This window comes from Helianthus annuus, chromosome 14 (genome assembly GCF_002127325.2).
Source record: "Helianthus annuus cultivar XRQ/B chromosome 14, HanXRQr2.0-SUNRISE, whole genome shotgun sequence".
Lineage (NCBI taxonomy): Eukaryota > Viridiplantae > Streptophyta > Magnoliopsida > Asterales > Asteraceae > Helianthus > Helianthus annuus.
Window position 1 is genome coordinate 29,895,438 of NC_035446.2, and position 21,390 is coordinate 29,916,827.

Consider the following 21,390-nt stretch of genomic DNA (forward strand, 5'->3'; position numbering starts at 1 on the left):
GTTTTGCTAAATCGCTTATTATATGCATATTTTGTGTGTATAGCTCTATCGCTTACCGCTTACTGTGTATCGCTTGCTGTAAATTGCGTATCGTGGGTCGCTTGACGAGTACCGCTCATGGCCCGTCGCTTTTCGCCTTAACGCTTCTCGCACCTATCTCATCGCCTCGATACTCTTATCGCCTATCTCTATCGCTTATCACTATTTGAGTTATCTGTGTTATCTACGTTATGTTAGCCCACATGACCTCGCTTCACGAGACGAAACTAATAGGGTTAAGACATGGTGGTGTTTTAGCCGTATCAGCAGACATTCGTGGAAAAAGGACATGTGGGCTAATGTTATTTAAAATTATGGTGTTATTAAATCTAATCGAATCGCATGTCTCCATCGCTTGCAACGCATCGACTGTCGCTTATCGCTTGTCGCTTTTCGCTTGTCACTTATCGCTTATCGCCGCCGTCTTCACTTACTATGCTTGGTGTTTAGTGTTTGTGTGATCGAATATCGCGTACCGCTCATCACTTATCGCACTCGCTCATGTCACTAAACTGAGTTCAAAAAACGACTTCACCGCTCAGTTCGCCCTTTCAAGACTCGATCCAATCCTTTTCTGTTTGGATCGAGTCATCACAAATCTGTCTGTACTATGTCGACACGAATGACACTGCCTCACGAGACGGAAGCCAGATGGATAAAACATGGTGGATACCCCGCTGGTACTTCCTATATATAAGTGTTTTAGCCATATTATAGAACTTTCGTGGAAAAGTGCCATGCGGGGCTGACCTGAAAATTTAAATTTTTGGTATTATTAAAAAGGTGTTGTTTACACAAAGTTTAAACCGACTTTTCCTATAAAACTTTTTCCAAAAACCTTCATGCAAAACGAGATTTTTCTTGTAACACTGGTGTGGAAATCGACTCAAGTTAATGCCGTGTGGCGAGAAAATTCCGTAAAACGAGTTTGAATCACTTTTAGATCTTTTAGTAGCCGAAACTCTTCTCATAGCGCTGGGTGGATATCTATACAGTTAACGCCGCACCGTGAGAATATTTTCATAAACAAGTTTTTCCTAATTAATCAACTTTTCAAAAATTTAAAAACGCTTTGGAATCGCATTCTTGTGTGTGTTATCGCCCTTGATTATACGAATCGCTTAAACCCGTCGCTCTCGCTTAGTCTTCGCAATGGTCTCGCGCGTTAATTCTCTATCGATCGCTTGCTATCTTGTCGCTTTTATCGCTTACTCGCTCGCATAAATCCTCGCAACCCTTCTTATGGACTAATTTTGGGACGAAATTTCCTAAAGCAGGGGAGACTGTAACAACCCGCACTTTCATGCGTTGTTACTACTCGCTATACTCGTTACGCCTAAAAAGAGATTCAGATCATAATGTAGCTACATCACTTATATCGTTATATCGCAGTATTTACGCATACTTTATCGCTATAACACATCACATCGCACGTATTAACACTCACGATGACGTTGATTGAGGACCTATTCTACCCTCCTCGATAGTCGTGATGTGTCGCAACGCATATTCGAGACGCGCAACTTGATTATCGCAACGTTCGACTTTGAAATGTGGATATTTATACGACCCTTTGTGACTAATTATGATAAATATATGAATGTGGGTATGAAAATGTGTAACCAAACTATTGCAACGCTTAGCGAACAAAACGAAACGTCGAAACGCAACTTGCCAGATGCCCTCGATCGGATGACCAACCGATCAAATGGCCATCCGATCGGATTACCACCCGATCGGATTACCATCCGATCAAGGTGTCACCCGATCGGATTGCCATCCGATCCATGGCACCCCATCACCTTTCTCCCCTTCACCTATAAATAGCCTTGTCACATCACTGTTCAAGTGATGTGACAACTCTCACTCGACTAGCACGCTTTGGGGCTATTTTCACTCGATTTCTCGCGATTCTTGTAAGTTTTCAACCTAAGTCTTGTACTTCTATGATCTACACACACTTCTTCATCATTTTCTCTTTCGAATCTCAACTTTTAACCGTGAAATCAGTGGATTTGAGGTGTTCAAGGGTGATGTCATCATGGAGTTCTTACGAACTTCAAGTCATGGCCTCGTTCCACCAAGAACAACTCAGATCTGAAGGATTTCCACAAGATTAAACAATGTTTTCGCATAGATCTACAGATATTCGTGGTTAAAAGGGATTGAAAGATGGTTTCTAACTTTCTTTTAACTCTTTTACACTCAATGCACTCAAAACCGATAGAATCGAAGCTTGTTCTGATCCTCTATTTCTTCTTGTTGAGATGTTGGTTCAAGAACCGGGTCCTATCCAAGAGACTACCAATTTCGGGTTACAGAGACGTTTTAGTTTACTAGTCGTTTCGACGCAACGCTTAATGTAATGCACAATGCGATAATTGAAGTATGAAACATGCATGAATTCATATGTAAAGCAAGTAAGTATATAATGTTGATGTTTAAACACATAATTGCAGGAAGTAAATAATTATTAAAATAGTACGGAAATTACCGGTTTTGTGCCAGTTGTCACAGGTCAAAGAGGGAAAATCAGCCACAGTTGTCGTCGACAATCCAAATAATCAGACCGGTATATACATGATCCGTAAAGCAAGCAACCAAGGAATCAAACGGTCAAATTAGCACCTGGCTTCATGGATGCAGCAACCTATCTCATTTCCACCCATCACCTCCGGTGATATTCAGGACGGTTCGGTTATAGTATCCGTGATAATTGCGGGACATAAAGTCCGGAGGATTTATGTCGATAGTGGGAGTGCCTTGGAGATTATGTACCAGTAGTGTTTTCAACAGTTAGCTCCACAAACAAAAGCCAAGTTAATACAGGTTTCCATGCCCAGTTTTTCTAGGGAAGTCATTCAGCCTATTGGTGAGATCACCTTACCAGTACCGTTAGGTACTGGAACTTTGGTGTGAACGGTACACCTTACTTTCTTGGTAGTAGGAGCACGTTCGGTACACAACGTCATCCTGGGAAGACTGGGAATGTGCGCATTCGGAATCACCAGCTCTACAATCCACAATTCTCTTAAGTTCCCAACGAAAGAAGGGGTAGCCACTCTTTATTCAGAGTCCACGATGTGTGTTGCAGAAGTAATACAAAGCAAGGGAAGTGATGCGGGTTGGTGTGTATATGGAATTAAGTATATATTAAGCCCTTTTTACACATTAGTCAAGTTTTAAATTTATAAAACACGACATTTTACTAACACCAAACACACATATGGGTAAGTGCACCCATCGTGAGCGTAGTATAGTGTTGGCAAGATACCGAGGTCGTCCAAGGACACAAGAGCTTTTAGTACTGGTTTATCCTCAACGTCTAATCAAATCAAAAGTTAGAAAAAGGTTTTTAAACCAGAAAAATAAAACTAACTAAAATGCTGAAAAATAAAATAAAAGTAAATACAGATAGACAAGATGAATCACTTGGCTCCGACTCGTGTATAGTGTAACCTTTGATTATTTCCGCACTTTTGCACTTTTTACGAGATTATCTTAGTTATTGTAGTAGGCCCCTCTTTTGAAGGTGACGTTACCCTCAACCCAGTAGTTTGAGTCAGCAAGGATACAATCCTAAAGGGTCGGATTATTGAAAGATAATTAATTAAGTTATTAATGCATATTGTGGTAGGCCCCTCTTTTGAAGGTGACGTTACCCTCGGCTAAGTAGTCTGAGTCAGCAGTGATACAGTCCTAAGTAGCCGGGTTAAAATATTAATAGTAGCTTAACTTATGAGGGGATCAAAGACTTTGAACCCCCGCCATCCAATACCGGTGGGTATTGAAGGAGGTCCTACTAAATTTGACCCAGGTCCTTTGCAGGATCTATACACTGAACAATGGCAAGACTCTTACCAAACCGTTCCGTTAACCCCCGACCAGGTAGCCAAAATACCTCCATATAGACCGTCTGTCACACCCCTATTTTCCACGTATCACCGATGGGCCCGGTGGGGGTTCCGTTGTGACAACTCGAATTTCCAAGATTTCTATTTCGCACTTATTGCACGTTCATTTATTGTTTAGTTGTTTATTTGCACAATTAGTTGCTATGGAATTGTATACGCTTTGATGCAATGAATTGTATTGTGTGATTGTGCATGATTGTTTGGTAAATATTGAAAGACTTGACAAATATATAAACTTGGTGGTGAAACTGTGAAATTGTTTGAGATGGTGCACTATTGTAAAATATAATAATAAAGGGTGTAAAGAGTTATTAGTGAAACCTAAATCATACTTAACCCTAAATCATTCACTAAACCTCTCACAAAAATCCAAGCACGTACTTTCATTTCTTTGGTTCTCTGGCAATGATCACATCATCATTGGCAAGCTATTCATCACTTTCGATTCTACATTTTCTCTAAGAATCAACACAAGGTAAATGATTATTGATTATTTGATTGCATCAGTTCTTGATTCTTGTAATATGAGAAAACCCTAGTTCCTCATATAATATTCTGTGATTTCGATTTGAGTATGGATAATTGTGATTATGATGATGATTAGTTGCATGTTTGATAGATTATTATTGTGATGATTGTTGTTGTTAAGCATCGGTCGATTGATTGTGATTTCTGCCGTCGATATGATTGAATTTAGGGTTTGGTTGAGCATAGAGAACGTAACTGTTATGATCTTTTGGTTCTGTGCAATGATTGGAAATCACACTTAATGTTTACTCAGAGTTTTGGATTTCTAATGGTCTGAGTTTTAAGAATAGATCTATTCTCCGACTTTTAATAAGATTGTTTGTCTGAGTTTTATGGTAACATGAATGCCTGACCTTTTAAACAATGTAATCATGTCCGACTTTTATTGATGCCTTAAGTGTCTGAGCTTTATATGATGTGTCATGGTCCGAATTCCTTTAGTGACAAGCCTTAGTCCGACCTTTATTAGGGGTTATGGTCCGAGCTTTCACCCATGCCACTTTGTCCGACCTTTAAACAACATAAAGGGGTCCGAGATTTGCACACATATCACACACATCCGAGTTTTATATGGGGGCTCACTGGTCCGAGTTTAAAGAGGAGCCATGTCCGAGTTTTGTGAGCCTCCCCTTTGTCCGACTTTTATATAGATGTAAGCATATCCGACTTTTTGTAACAATACCCCATGTCCGAGTTTTGAGATGTTCATGCTATGTCCGACTTTTGTTAAGTGAAACAAGGGTGTCCGACTTTTGATATAAATAGACATGGTCCGGCCCTTTCAATGATGTTACTTGTCCGAATTTTTATAAGGCATGAAGCCTTTGACCGAGTTTTTATGACATCAGCCCCCCCCCTGTCCGAACTTTAAGTAAGGAAGCCATTGTTCGACCTTTCCCTAGTGTGATGTATAGACTAAGTTTGGTTGGGTCGGTTGGGTTAAGCTTTACCTGATTGGGCCTTGCATAGTAGATGGACTGCACATGGTTAATAACTAGACTTGTTGTGTGTACGAGTAAAATTATGTGTGTCCATATGATGTACCGTTGGGCTATTTACATGTTAAGCGATCATTAGATGGCACTGGATGAATGGATGAACTATCATGACTAGGATTGCATGTGTGCGTTACATGTACGACAGTGTGTTTTATGTGATCAATGAATACGGGAGATAATCGTACGTGAAAGATGTGATACATGATGATTAACTGTCAAACGTTTTATGTTATAGACTACCTGCGTATTAATACGAACATGAACTGATTTATTACACGTGCACACAATAGGACTTGACTGATTACTTGTGAGTGCATAACCTAGCATACCGAGCAAACCAAGGTGAGTTCACACTCTTACTAAGGCATGGGATTCCCAGGGCACGGGAATTGGGATTGAAGGAATGAGATTGAATAGAATCATACTTTCACTATTACTAGACTACCATACCATCGTCCTCGGTTGTGCAGGACACATACGTAAAACCTACGTATACTTGTATTGCTCACTGTCCTCAGGTTGCGAAGGACACTCACGTAAAACCTACGTGAACTTATACTCACTACTGCCTCGGTTGTGTCAGGCACTTACGTAAAACCTACGTAAACCCCCGCGTACCCCTATCCTCGGTTGTGAAGGATACTTACGTAAAACCTACGTAAACTTGTACGTATTACTGTTCTCGGGATATGTAGAACACTTATGGTTACGAATAGTCTAGTGGTTATACAACATGGGAAGCCCCCACCAATAGAACGTACTATCGGCCCAGTAGAGCCACATGTTACAAACGAATATACTATTACGCATTTACTTTCTGTGAACTCGCTCAACTAGTTGTTGATCCTCTGTTGCATGCCTTGCAGGTCGTTAGATATATGGAGCTTGCACAGGGAGGAGCTGGTCGTTGTGGGCTTGGATCGTGATTGTCTTGTTAAACACTTATGACATTTGATACTTTATTATGATGGGTTTTAATTATACGCTTCCGCTAAACAGTGATAACTTACTTGTGTTTTGAAACACCTTTCATATGGATTTGGTTTGGTTTAATGGCAATTACTTTTACTATATATATGGTTCTATATGATTGGTGGCTTGATCCTGGTCAGTCACGCTCCCAAGCGGTGATACTCCGCAGGTGGATTTTGGGGGTGTGACAGATTGGTATCAGAGCCATTGGTTATAGAGAACTTGGTTTTAATATGGGAAAACGTTTTATTAAAACCAGACTATAACCAGAACAGTGCTCTCAACGATCCACAACGACGCTTCGCTCCACGTGCAAGACTCAACATCCTAGGTAATAAGGTTTATGTTTATTACCTGCTTGCTAGAACTACATAGAACATTGCTCGTAGTATGCTTAGATTTCAATGCTCGTTACTTGTTATTGCTTGAAAACACTTGTGTGCTTACACTCTTCTGTCATCGCACTATTCGCGAACCTTTCTCACTTATGTTGCCTTTGATGTGAAGATCAATGGCCGGACGAATTAACATGACACAAGCCCAGTTGACGGCTTTTGTTAATGAACAAGTTGCTGCGGCACTTGCAGCTGCTCAAGCAGGTAGTATACCCTGCAGTTTAGACTCACACTAGGATCTTTAGATCCTACATTAACTCTTGTGTTTAACCTTGTCCTATTCGTACACAATAGGTCAACACGCTCAGCAGCCCGTCTGCACTTTCAAGAACTTCATGGATTGTCGTCCTAGCACGTTTAGTGGCACTGAAGGAGCGGTTGGACTCCTCCACTGGTTTGAAAAGCTCGAGTCTGTGTTCGAGATGTGTGAATGCCCTGAGGCTCGCAGGGTCAAGTATGCCACTGGTACTTTAGAGGGGATTGCTCTAACTTGGTGGAACGCGCAAGTGCAGATCATAGGGTTGGCAGCTGCTAACGCCACCCCTTGGAATGACTTCAAGGAACTGATTAAAAGGGAATACTGCACTCGGGAAGACATTCACAAGTTGGAAGATGAGTTGTACCATCTGAAAATGACTGGGTCAGAGATTGAGGCTTATACCAAGAGGTCAAACGAGTTGGCTGTGCTATGCCCAACTATGGTGGACCCTCCAATCAAGCGCATCGAGTTGTAACTCAAAGGTTTGGCGCCAGAGATTCAGAGCCATGTGACATCGGCTAATCTTGACAACATTCAGGCTATTCAGCGCCTCGCTCATCGTATCACAGATCAGGCAGTGGATCAGAACAGACTGCCTAAACGTATCAGCGCTACTGCTACCGCTACTACTTCTGCTACACTTGCTACTCCCAGTGACAACAAGAGAAAATGGGATGGGGTTTCCAGCAAGGGATCAGCTTCAATTTAGTCACAGGTTCAGCAGCGAAAGACTGACAGTTATCACAGTCCCAGTCATCACTCTTCAGGTAGCCACAGGCAGGGCAGATATCGAGGGAACCTCCCAAAGTGTAACAACTGCAACAGACACCACGGTGGCCAGTGTAACAAGGGTCGCTATCAAAGATGCCTCAAGATGGGTCATGAGGCCAAGGATTGTAGAAGCCCTCGGCCTGCGAACCAGAATCAGCAGCAGCCCCAAGCGCAGCAGAATCAACAACAGGGCAACAAGGGATGTTTTCATTGCGGCGCAGAAGGGCACTTCAAAAGGCACTGTCCTCAGCTAAACAGGAACCAGAACAACAACAACAATAACAACAATCAGGGAAATGGCAACAACAACAACAACGGTGGGAACAACAACGGCAACGAAGCAAGGGGTCGTGCATTTGTGTTGGGGCAGGGTGATGCCAGAAATGATCCCAACGTAGTCATGGGTAAGTTTCTTCTCGACGATATTTATGTTACTGTTTTGTTTGATTCGGGTGCGGATACGAGTTATATGTCTTTGAAAATGAGTAAATTGTTAAAACGTACACCAACACCTCTAAACACCAAACATGTCGTAGAGCTAGCAAATGGTAAAAGTGTAGAAGCCACGCATGTAGTCAAGGGTTGTAACATCGTCCTAGTGGGTCAGGCCTTCTCAATTGATCTTATTCCAATAGTTCTGGGTAGTTTCGACATTGTCATCGGCATGGATTGGTTATCCAAGCAGCAGGCGGAGATCTTGTGTAAGGAGAAGATCATTCGTATTCCTCGTTCTGGAAAGGAACCTCTCGAAGTTCAAGGCGACAAGAGTGGTGTTGTGGTTGGCATCATCTCCTTCTTGAAGGCCCAAAAATGTTTATGAAAGGGGCATACTGCCATTTTGGCACTTGTTACTGATGCATCGACGACAGAGAAAAGAATAGAGGATATTCCAGTTGTACGCGAATTCCCTCAAGTGTTTCCTGAAGATTTACCTGGTCTACCGCCTCATCGTCAGGTCGAATTCCAAGTCGAGCTAGCTCCAGGAGCAGTACCAATAGCCCGCGCACCGTATCGTTTGGCTCCAACTGAACTGGAAGAACTGTCTAAGCAACTACAAGAGCTCTTGGATAAGGGCTTCATTCGTCCAAGCTCTTCGCCTTGGGGAGCCCCAGTACTATTCGTGAAAAAGAAGGATGGCACTTTCAGGATATGCATAGACTACCGCGAACTGAACAAGGTCACAGTGAAGAACCGTTATCCTCTTCCACGCATTGACGATTTATTCGACCAGTTGCAAGGCTCGAGTTACTACTCCAAGATTGATCTGAGGTCAGGGTATCATCAGCTGAGAGTCCGCGAGGAGGACGTCTCCAAGACAGCATTCAGAACTCGCTATGGTCACTACGAGTTTCTAGTCATGCCATTTGGGCTTACGAACGCGCCTGCAGTTTTCATGGATCTTATGAACAGGGTGTGCAAACCCTATCTTGACAAGTTCATCATTGTCTTCATTGACGACATTCTGATCTACTCCAAGAGTCAGGAGGAACACGAGCAGCACTTACGCCTTATCTTGGAACTTCTTCGAAAGGAACAGCTGTACGCCAAGTTTTCAAAATGCGACTTCTGGCTTCGTGAAGTCCGCTTCTTAGGCCATGTGGTGAACAGGGATGGGATTTATGTCGATCCATCCAAAGCAGACTCGATCAGGAACTGGTCTGCACCGCGTACACCAACGAAAATACGCCAATTCTTGGGTTTGGCGGGGTATTACAGACGATCCATTAAAGACTTCTCCAAGATCGCACAGCCGCTTACAATGTTGACACAGAAAGGTGTTACCTATCATTGGGGTAATACACAAGAAATGGCTTTTCAGTATCTGAAGGATAGGCTATGCAGCGCACCTATTCTCTCACTGCCAGAGGGCACGGACGATTTTGTGGTCTATTGTGACGCATCGATACAGGGTCTTGGTTGTGTATTGATGCAACGGGATAAAGTTATTGCCTACGCTTCTCGGCAACTCAAGGTTCATGAACGGAACTACACGACGCACGATTTAGAGCTGGGAGCTGTTGTTTTTGCACTTAAGATATGGCGACACTACCTGTACGGTACCAAGTGCACTATTTACACCGATCACAGGAGTCTCGAGCATATCTTCAAGCAGAAGGAATTGAACATGCGTCAACGACGGTGGGTCGAGTTACTTAACGATTATGAATGCGCTATTAAATATCATCCAGGCAAAGCCAATGTTGTGGCTGACGCTCTCAGTCGAAAGGACACTCTACCTAGACGCGTACGAGCCTTGCAGCTCACTATTCAGTCCAATCTTCCTGCACAAATACGAGATGCTCAGGTGGAAGCATTGAAACCAGAAAACGTCAGGGCAGAAGCCTTACGCAGCTCAAGGCAACGATTAGAACAGAAGGAAGACGGCGCCTACTATGTAACAGGACGTATTTGGGTCCCACTGTATGGCGGTTTACGAGAACTTATGATGGATGAAGCTCATAAGTCTCGCTACTCGGTACATCCAGGATCGGATAAAATGTACCACGATCTCAAAACAACATATTGGTGGCCTAGCATGAAAGCCCACATCGCTACTTACGTCGGCAAGTGTTTAACATGTGCAAAAGTCAAAGTAGAGTATCAGAAACCAGCGGACCTACTTCAGCAACCCAAGATACCGCAATGGAAATGGGAAGAAATTTCCATGGATTTTGTTACAGGCCTACCCAGATCCCAGCGTGGGAATGATACTATATGGGTGATCGTGGATCGACTCACCAAGTCTTCACATTTCCTGGCTATAAAGGAAACGGATAAGTTCTCCACTCTCGCAGACGTTTACCTTAAAGAAGTTGTTTCGAGGCACGGGGTGCCCACCTCCATCATTTCGGATCGGGATGCACGATTCACGTCAGAGCTATGGCAAGCGATGCACAAATCTTTTGGCTCACGGTTAGACATGAGCACAGTGTATCACCCTCAGACGGATGGGCAGTCTGAGCGAACGATCCAAACTCTTGAAGACATGCTTCGGGCATGTGTTATTGATTTCGGCAATGGCTGGGAAAAGCACCTCCCTTTGGTGGAGTTCTCATACAATAACAGCTATCACACCAGCATACAAGCCGCTCCATTCGAGGCATTGTACGGGCGTAAATGCCGATCACCTCTCTGTTGGGCAGAGGTGGGGGATAGTTAGATCACGGGTCCGGAGATTGTAGTGGACGCTACAGAAAAGATTGCACAAATACGACAACGCATGGCGGCAGCACGCGACCGTCAGAAAGCATACGCGGATAAGCGTAGGAAACCGTTGGAATTTCAGGTCGGGGACCGGGTTTTACTAAAAGTCTCACCCTGGAAGGGTGTGGTTCGTTTTGGCAAACGGGGCAAACTAAATCTGCGGTATGTCGGACCGTTCGAGATCATTGAGAAAATAGGCAAAGTGGCCTACAAGCTAAACCTACCAGCTGAACTCGGTGCAGTTCACAATGTATTTCACGTGTCGAATCTGAAGAAGTGCCTGTCAGATGAGACCCTCATAGTTCCTTTTAAGGAACTCACTATCGACGAGCGGTTGCAGTTCGTCGAGGAGCCAGTTGAAATCATGGACCGGGATGTTAAGGTCCTCAAAAGCAAGAGAATCCCTCTTGTTCGAGTTCGTTGGAACTCCCGACGTGGCCCAGAGTACACCTGGGAGCGCGAAGACCAAATGAAAGAAAAGTACCCCCAGTTATTCGAAACCAATGCAACTACTACTGAGGCTGAAGCTACTACAGCGGAATTTCGGAACGAAATTCCAAATCAACGGGGGGATGATGTGACACCCCAGGAAAATCAGTAAACGATACAACTTACCTAGCTTCCTCAGTAACCGCATGCTAAATTTCGGGACGAAATTTCTTTTAAGTTGGGGATAATGTGACAACTCGAATTTCCAAGATTTCTATTTCGCATTTATTGCACGTTCATTTATTGTTTAGTTGTTTATTTGCACAATTAGTTGCTATGGAATTGTATACGCTTTGATGCAATGAATTGTATTGTGTGATTGTGCATGATTGTTTGGTAAATATTGAAAGACTTGACAAATATATAAACTTGGTGGTGAAACTGTGAAATTGTTTGAGATGGTGCGCTATTGTAAAATATAATAATAAAGGGTGTAAAGAGTTATTAGTGAAACCTAAATCATACTTAACCCTAAATCATTCACTAAACCTCTCACAAAAATCCAAGCACGTACTTTCATTTCTTTGGTTCTCTGGCAATCATCACATCATCATTGGCAAGCTATTCATCACTTTCGATTCCACATTTTCTCTAAGAATCAACACAAGGTAAATGATTATTGATTATTTGATTGCATCAGTTCTTGATTCTTGTAATATGAGAAAACCCTAGTTCCTCATATAATATTCTGTGATTTCGATTTGAGTATGGATAATTGTGATTATGATGATGATTAGTTGCATGTTTGATAGATTATTATTGTGATGATTGTTGTTGTTAAGCATCGGTCGATTGATTGTGATTTCTGCCGTCGATATGATTGAATTTAGGGTTTGCTTGAGCATAGAGAACGTAACTGTTATGATCTTTTGGTTCTGTGCAATGATTGGAAATCACGCTTAATGTTTACTCAGAGTTTTGGATTTCTAATGGTCTGAGTTTTAAGAATAGATCTATTGTCCGACTTTTAATAAGATTGTTTGTCTGAGTTTTATGGTAACATGAATGCCCGACCTTTTAAACAATGTAATCATGTCCGACTTTTATTGATGCCTTAAGTGTCTGAGCTTTATATGATGTGTTATGGTCCGAATTCCTTTAGTGACAAGCCTTAGTCCGACCTTTATTAAGGGTTATGGTCCGAGCTTTCACCCATGCCACTTTGTCCGACCTTTAAACAACATAAAGGGGTCCGAGATTTGCACACATATCACACACATCCGAGTTTTAGATGGGGGCTCACTGGTCCGAGTTTAAAGAGGAGCCATGTCCGAGTTTTGTGAGCCTCCCCTTTGTCCGACTTTTATATAGATGTAAGCATATCCGACTTTTTGTAACAATACCCCATGTCCGAGTTTTGAGATGTTCATGCTATGTCCGACTTTTGTTAAGTGAAACAAGGGTGTCCGACTTTTGATATAAATAGACATGGTCCGGCCCTTTCAATGATGTTACTTGTCCGAATTTTTATAAGGCATGAAGCCTTTGACCGAGTTTTTATGACATCAGCCCCCCCCCCTGTCCGAACTTTAAGTAGGGAAGCCATTGTTCGACCTTTCCCTAGTGTGATGTATAGACTAAGTTTGGTTGGGTCGGTTGGGTTAAGCTTTACCTGATTGGGCCTTGCATAGTAGATGGACTGCACATGGTTAATAACTAGACTTGTTGTGTGTACGAGTAAAATTATGTGTGTCCATATGATGTACCGTTGGGCTATTTACATGTTAAGCGATCATTAGATGGCACTGGATGAATGGATGAACTATCATGACTAGGATTGCATGTGTGCGTTACATGTACGACAGTGTGTTTTATGTGATCAATGAATACGGGAGATAATCGTACGTGAAAGATGTGATACATGATGATTAACTGTCAAACGTTTTATGTTATAGACTACCTGCGTATTAATACGAACATGAACTGATTTATTACACGTGCACACAATAGGACTTGACTGATTACTTGTGAGTGCATAACCTAGCATACCGAGCAAACCAAGGTGAGTTCACACTCTTACTAAGGCATGGGATTCCCAGGGCACGGGAATTGGGATTGAAGGAATGAGATTGAATAGAATCATACTTTCACTATTACTAGACTACCATACCATCGTCCTCGGTTGTGCAGGACACATACGTAAAACCTACGTATACTTGTATTGCTCACTGTCCTCAGGTTGCGAAGGACACTCACGTAAAACCTACGTGAACTTATACTCACTACTACCTCGGTTGTGTCAGGCACTTACGTAAAACCTACGTAAACCCCCGTGTACCCCTATCCTCGGTTGTGAAGGATACTTACGTAAAACCTACGTAAACTTGTACGTATTACTGTTCTCGGGATATGTAGAACACTTATGGTTACGAATAGTCTAGTGGTTATACAACATGGGAAGCCCCCACCAATAGAACGTACTATCGGCCCAGTAGAGCCACATGTTACAAACGAATATACTATTATGCATTTACTTTCTGTGAACTCGCTCAACTAGTTGTTGATCCTCTGTTGCATGCCTTGCAGGTCGTTAGATACATGGAGCTTGCACAGGGAGGAGCTGGTCGTTGTGGGCTTGGATCGTGATTGTCTTGTTAAACACTTATGACATTTGATACTTTATTATGATGGGTTTTAATTATACGCTTCCGCTAAACAGTGATAACTTACTTGTGTTTTGAAACACCTTTCATATGGATTTTGGTTTGGTTTAATGGCAATTACTTTTACTATATATATGGTTCTATATGATTGGTGGCTTGATCCTGATCAGTCACGCTCCCAAGCAGTGATACTCCGCAGGTGGATTTTGGGGGTGTGACATCCGTGACGTAGTTGATATCGTCATAGTCAAACAATACAAAATATAAATGCAAAGCGGAAGCAAAAGAAAGATTTATTTCAACCAAACAAAATTTGTAATATCCAGTATCACAAACAGTTGAAATAGATCCACAGGCGGATCAAAACAAAGAGGAGACTTTTTCAACAGACTTCATGCATCCTAAGTTTGCGAGACTTTTATTGATGCTAAGGAGTGTCCAGCCTATTACGCGTAGTACCTGCACTTAGCCTTTTTGGAAAATACGTCAGTTTACACTGGTAAATACAATTTAACTGACTCGTTTTGAAAAGGTTTAAAATTTATTTGAATGCCCGCGGCACAAAACTTTTTATAACTTGGGATAATTATTTGCTTATAATCTTGTAAAAGAATTACATGTTTGTTATGCGTTCAGTTTTCCGGGTCGTACCGGGTTAAAGATTAATAGACACACCACATAGTATAGTTCCGCCGCGAGATTTCTTCTCGTTCTGACTGTTATACTTTATTGATTTAAAGCACTACGGGTGTACGCCTACATCCGTGTGCTAAGGTCGTGGCCATTCTTTGAATGATGTCAAGGATATCCGGGACATGGTCATTAAACCCTCAAAGGAGTTAAACAAACAAAACAACATTTTCAAACGGGTCATTTTGACAACACTTAACCACCGACCGGTTAAGGTCAGTTACCCGACCAAGCGGTATTTTATATACCGTACCCCAAGCCCGTATAAGGGAAAATAAGTTAAATGTATTTACCTGAGCAAAGTATAAATCAAATACAGCAAGTGCACGTAGCTTTTACTGGGCTCCTATACTCGGAATGAAGGTTTTAAATAACCTATTAGAATCCTAACGGGTCTTTTAATTTAGCCTAAGCTTAGACCGGTTAGTCCTAAATGAAGATTACGGTTTAAGCGCACGATAAGGCGAAGACCATTTCAGAATGTGATTTTGACCCGACAAGCTTGCATACTTGTTTAATATGGGTAACTTAATCATATTCTGGATTTTGAGACAGAAACGATATGGTTTGACCCGTTTCGGCTAAAATGGGTAAACTAGTTACATAAGTCGGTCCGAACGCGTAAAGTGCGTAACGAGTACCCATATGAATCATATACTAGTTTCCTAGGTTAATATGCCTTAAACATGTTGTGATATCAGAATGATACCTTCCATTATACCCCAAATGGTTTTAAACCAAAACTATGCCTCATAAGGGCACTTTGGTCATTTTAAAGGGTGTAAAAGAGTTTAAATAATATTCTGAGTTACAGGTCTGAATAAATCAGTAAATATACTTATTTTATTAAGTTATAACAGTAGGGTATCAAATATATGTGAAATTTATTACTTATAACCATACTATGCTCCGTAGAGGCATTTTGGTAATTTCACATAGGCCTAAAAGGTCAAAACTGGAATTCTGAGTTTAAAAGATTCACCTACTGTTAAGATATAAAATTTTACTGAATACAATCAGTAGGTATCATCCCCATATGTTTAAAAAGGTTTTATTACATACTATGCGTTAAAAACGCTTAAAAAGGCGATTTGGAGCCATTTCCGGGTTTGGTATAGAAAGCTGATATTTTTAAAATTTCAAAAGGCTCAAAATACTTTATTTAACATATTAGATTAGTAGAAAAAGGTTTGGGGTCAATAGGATTTATAGAACTCATTTTATAGCCCAAAATGGCAAAACCGGCATTAGCCGAGTTAAGCCTAGAACACTAAGTTTTTCTCAGCCTAAAATTGAAAAAAAAAATTAAAAATCCCAAAATATTATTTCATATCAGTAGGTACTAAGTTTTGTATAAAAATTTGGGTTTAGATAGGCTATATGCAATTTACGCCATTAAATTACTAAAGAAGCTTCTAATAACGTGGTTTTAAGTCCTATTTTTGCGGGCCGCCTGGCCTGTCAGAACCAGCCAAACAAGTTTAAACTTTGCACTTTTGGTCCCTGGTCCTTTATAACGTGGTTTTAAGTCCTATTTTTGCTATTTCAGCCCTCTAACTTGATTTTTAAGGGCTTTAGGAATTTTACCAACTTAGTTAAGTCCCTTGTTAACTTTGTGAACACCCGAAAGACCTTGAATTTCAATGTTAACGCTTTTAACCCCTCGTACACGAATTTGATCATAACTTTCTCATACAATAACGAAACTTTATGAAATTTTTACCACATATTCTAGTAAGTATATTTTACCATTAAAAAGCTTCGGGTCTGCTAAAAGGTCACTCAGAGGTATACTTTGCACATGTTGACACATTTAGCCCCTGTAGTTTGTAATTCCTCACTTTCCTTCATATTTAGCTTCGTATGATCCATGATTTATTCGTTTGAAGGTATAAACATCTTGTAGGGCTATTTTTAAATATAATTTTCATTGTTGACACTTTGGACCCTTATATTCACATAGTTTCCCCGTTTGTCAACATTAGTCCCACTAAAGTATTCTTTCACACGTTCAGAGCTTATGACACGTGTTCATACACTATTGGACATAAATTTTCAAGGTGTTGCATCCTCACCCCCTTAAAAGAAATCTCGTCCTCGAGATTTATGAAAGCAAATGAGGGTATTTCTCCTTCATTGTGGACTCTAATTCCCACGTATACTCGGGGACCTCTACGGGCATCCCATTTCACCTTGACGATAGGCACAAGCTTCCTTCGAAGTCTTTTTACTTGTCGATCCTCAATCGACACAGGTTTCTCCACAAATTTCAAGCTCTTGTCTATGTGCACATCTATGTGTGGTATGACTAGCGATTCATCAGCTAGACATTTCTTCAGATTGCAGACGTGGAATACATTATGAATACCACTGAGCTCTTCAGGTAAGTTTAACTTATAAGCCACCGATCCAATACATTCAATGATCTCGAATGGTCCTATATACCTTGGGCTTAACTTACCTTTCTTACCAAATCGCATCACCCCTTTCCAGGGCGACACCTTAAGCAAAACTTTATCGCCAACCTCAAACTTGAGAGGTTTTCGCCTCTTATCAGCATAGCTCTTCTGCCGATCCCGGGCAGCTTTTAGGCGGTCACGTATTTGGACAATCTTGTCCGTTGTCTCAAAGACTATATCAGGACCTGATAATTGAGTGTCTCCTACTTCTGCCCAACAGATGGGCGTTCTGCACTTCCTACCATATAGTGCCTCAAAAGGTGCAGCCTGAATGCTGGTATGGTAGCTATTGTTGTAGGAGAACTCGACCAAAGGTAGGTGCTTATCCCAACTACCACCTAAATCAATTACACATGCACGAAGCATGTTTCCAAAGTTTGAATGGTACGCTCACTCTGCCCATCCGTCTAGGGATGGTAAGCCGTACTGAAATTTAAGTGTGTGCCCAAAGACTGTTGGAAACTTTTCCAAAAGTGTGACGTATATCTGGTATCTCTGTCAGAGATAATAGCCACTGGTACTCCATGCAGAGATATAATCTTATCAACGTACAATTGGGCTAACATGTCAGAACTGTAAGTTTCCTTAATGGGCAGGAAATGTGCTGACTTAGTCAGTCTATCAACTATGACCCATATAGTATCATTTCCTTTCTTCGTCTTTGGCAACTTGGTGATTAAATCCATCGTCACCATTTCCCATTTCCAAGTGGGAATTTCAGGCTGTTGTAACAAACCTGACGGCTTCTGATGTTCAGCCTTGACTTGAGCACACGTCAAGCATTTAGCTACGTAAGTAGCTATAGACTTCTTCAAGCCTATCCACCAATAGTTTGCCTTTACATCTTGGTACATCTTGTCGGCTCCAGGATGAACGGAATATTTGGAACTGTGGGCGTCCTTGAGGATAACATCCCGAAGTCCTCTATAAACAGGAACCCATATTCATCCATTTAATCTTAGGATCCCGTCCTTGCCATAGGATAACTGTTCTTCAGTCACTCCTAGCTTTTCATTAGGATAGTTAGCTTCCAACACAGCCTCCTTCTGTGCAACTAACAATCTTTCATTCAAGCTATTCTTGATTTCAATGCTTTTGGCATTGATTCTTATTGGTTTTACTCTCTCTTTTCTGCTTAAGGCATCTGCGACTACGTTGGCCTTGCCTGGATGATATCTTATTTCACAGTAATAATCGTTCAGAGTTTCCATCCAGCGTCGCTGCCTCATGTTCAAATCCTTTTGATTAAACAAGTGTTGAAGGCTTTTGTAATCAGAGTAGATCACACACTTAGTTCCATACAGGTAGTGCCTCCAAAGCTTAAGTGCAAATACAACGGCACCCAGTTCCAAATCGTGGATGGTGTAGTTCTTCTCGTGCACTTTCAGTTGACGTGAAGCGTAGGCAATGACCTTGCCTTTCTGCATTAACACACAACCCATCCCGGTGTGTGATGCATCACAATAAACTACAAACTCATCAATCCCATCAGGCAATGTCAATATAGGAGCATTGCTCAACTTCTGCTTCAAAATATCGAAAGATTCTTACTGCTTAGGCCCCCAATTAAACTTGCTATTCTTGCGAGTGAGAAGGGTCAGGGGTGCTGCAATCCTTGAGAAGTTTTCGATAAAGCGTCTGTAGTATCCTTCCAATCCTAAGAAACTGCGAATCTCCGTAGGCGTCTTTGGCTCTTGCCAGTTCATGACAGCTTCAACCTTAGCGGGATCTACTTGGATACCACGCTCACTAACAACATGTCCAAGAAATTGGACTTCTCGAAGCCAGAACTCACACTTAGAAAATTTGGCATAGAGCTTTTCTTGATGAAGCAGTTTCAGAATGCAACGGAGATGTTTCTCGTGATCAGCTTGGTTCTTTGAGTAGATGAGAATGTCGTCGATAAAGACGATGACAAATTTATCTAGATAGGGTTTGCAGACGCGATTCATGAGATCCATGAATGCGGCAGGTGCATTAGTGAGCCCAAAAGGCATCACTAGGAACTCGTAATGACCATAACGAGTCCTAAATGCAGTCTTGTGCACATCTTCATCTTTAACCTTCAACTGATGGTAGCTTGACCTCAGATCAATCTTGGAAAAGTAGCTCGCTCCTTGTAACTGATCAAACATATCGTCGGTCCTGGGCAAAGGATACCTATTCTTGATAGTGACCTTATTAAGCTCACGGTAATCGATGCATAAACGCATCGAACCATCTTTCTTCTTGACGAACAAGATTGGCGCTCCCCATGGAGACGAACTCGGTCTAATAAAACCTTTGGCTAGCAAATCATCTAGCTGCGTCCTTAATTCCTTCATCTCTGTTGGTGCTAATCTATAAGGCACTCTTGCAACAGGTGCAGCTGCTGGAATGATGTCGATTCTGAACTCTACTTGTCTATCTGGTGGCAAACCAGGTAGTTCTTCCGGGAAAACTTCGGGGTATTTAGAAATAACTGGAATATCTTCAATCTTGGGTTTCCGCTCATCAACAGTCACTTGTGCCATATAAATGACACAACCCTTCTTTAAGCATTTAGATGCTTTGAGCATAGACACCTGCTCAGGTAACCCGTACCGGGTGTCTCCTTGAATGGTAAGCGACTCACCAGACGGAGTCTTGATCACCACTTGCTTCTTATTGCAAACTATCTGAGCTTGGTTATGCGATAACCAATCCATGCCTATTACTATATCGAAACCAGCTAACTTAAATGGAAGGAGGGATAAGGGAAAAGAGTGGTTCCTAATGGATGTGACACATCCGTCTAATACAGTTGATGTGGTTTTTATGGTTCCATCAGCTAATTCCACTTCATACTTCACACTTAAGGTCTTAACAGGCATTTTCAACAATTCACAAAACTTATCATCTACAAACGATTTATCTGCTCCTGAATCAAATAATACTCTTGCGTAGACATCATTAATAAGAAAAGTACCTGTTATGACATTGTTATCCTGAACAACTTCCTTCGCATCCATACGGAAGACCCTAGCATTGGTCTTCTTTCCTTCCTCAGCCTTCTTTGCAAGCTTTCGGCAGTTAGTCCTCAGATGCCCCTTTTCATTACAGTTATAGCACGTGGCATCCTTGATTTTCTTACAATCCAGTGCCTTGTGGTCCAATGACTTGAAAATCCCACATGCTTTCGGCTGAGGCTGGGACTTCGATTCATGCCTGCACCTCCCAAAATGGTGCTTCTTGTAAACCTTACACTTGGGTTTATCACCCCGTCTATTGATCACCTTTCTTGGATCCCGACCCTTTCCTGTGGTCGTTGTTTCCCTTGTGCTTCTTTTCTGAGCATCGTGAACCGTCATCTTCGCGTTTCCTTTTCTCGGCATCCGCATTTCTCAGTGATCTCTGTCTAACTGCATCCAGTGTGAGGGACAGAGATATGTCAGCTGCTGATCTGAATGTAGCGGGCCGAGAGGCCTTGACACTTGCTTTTATTTCTGGGGCCAGACCCCCAATAAAACGGGCTATCCTCTTCGGTTCAGGTGTCACAAGGTAAGGAACTAACCTTGACAAAGTATTGAAACTTGTAAGATAAGCCTGGCAATCCAGGTTCTTCATAACCAGGGATAGAAAATCAGATTCTATCTTTTCAACCTCATGTTGTGGACAGTAGTTTTCCTTGATGAGAGCAACAAATTGATTCCATGACATGTTATACAGCGGAATCTTCCCAGTAGCCTGAATTAACGACCTCCACCAGGCCAGGGCTTTACCTTTAAAAGATTGGGATACAAACTTCACAATATCCCTCTCCGCACAACCACTAATGTCTACTACAGTGTCCATTTCATCCAGCCAAGTCATGTAATCCACTGCCCCCTTCTCCCCAGTAAAATCCCGGGGCTTACAAGATACAAAATATTTATATGTACAGGACTTGGTACGTGGGGCATCAGCAAATACTATCTTCTTGGATGGAACACTGTCATGGTTCGAGGAGTGTCTATCATCATCTTTCTTAGACTCATCCTTCTTAGACTTGGGTTGGACAGAGGGAGGCTTGTTGTGACCCTCTGAATGAGTCTTTGACTTGGTGTGTGGT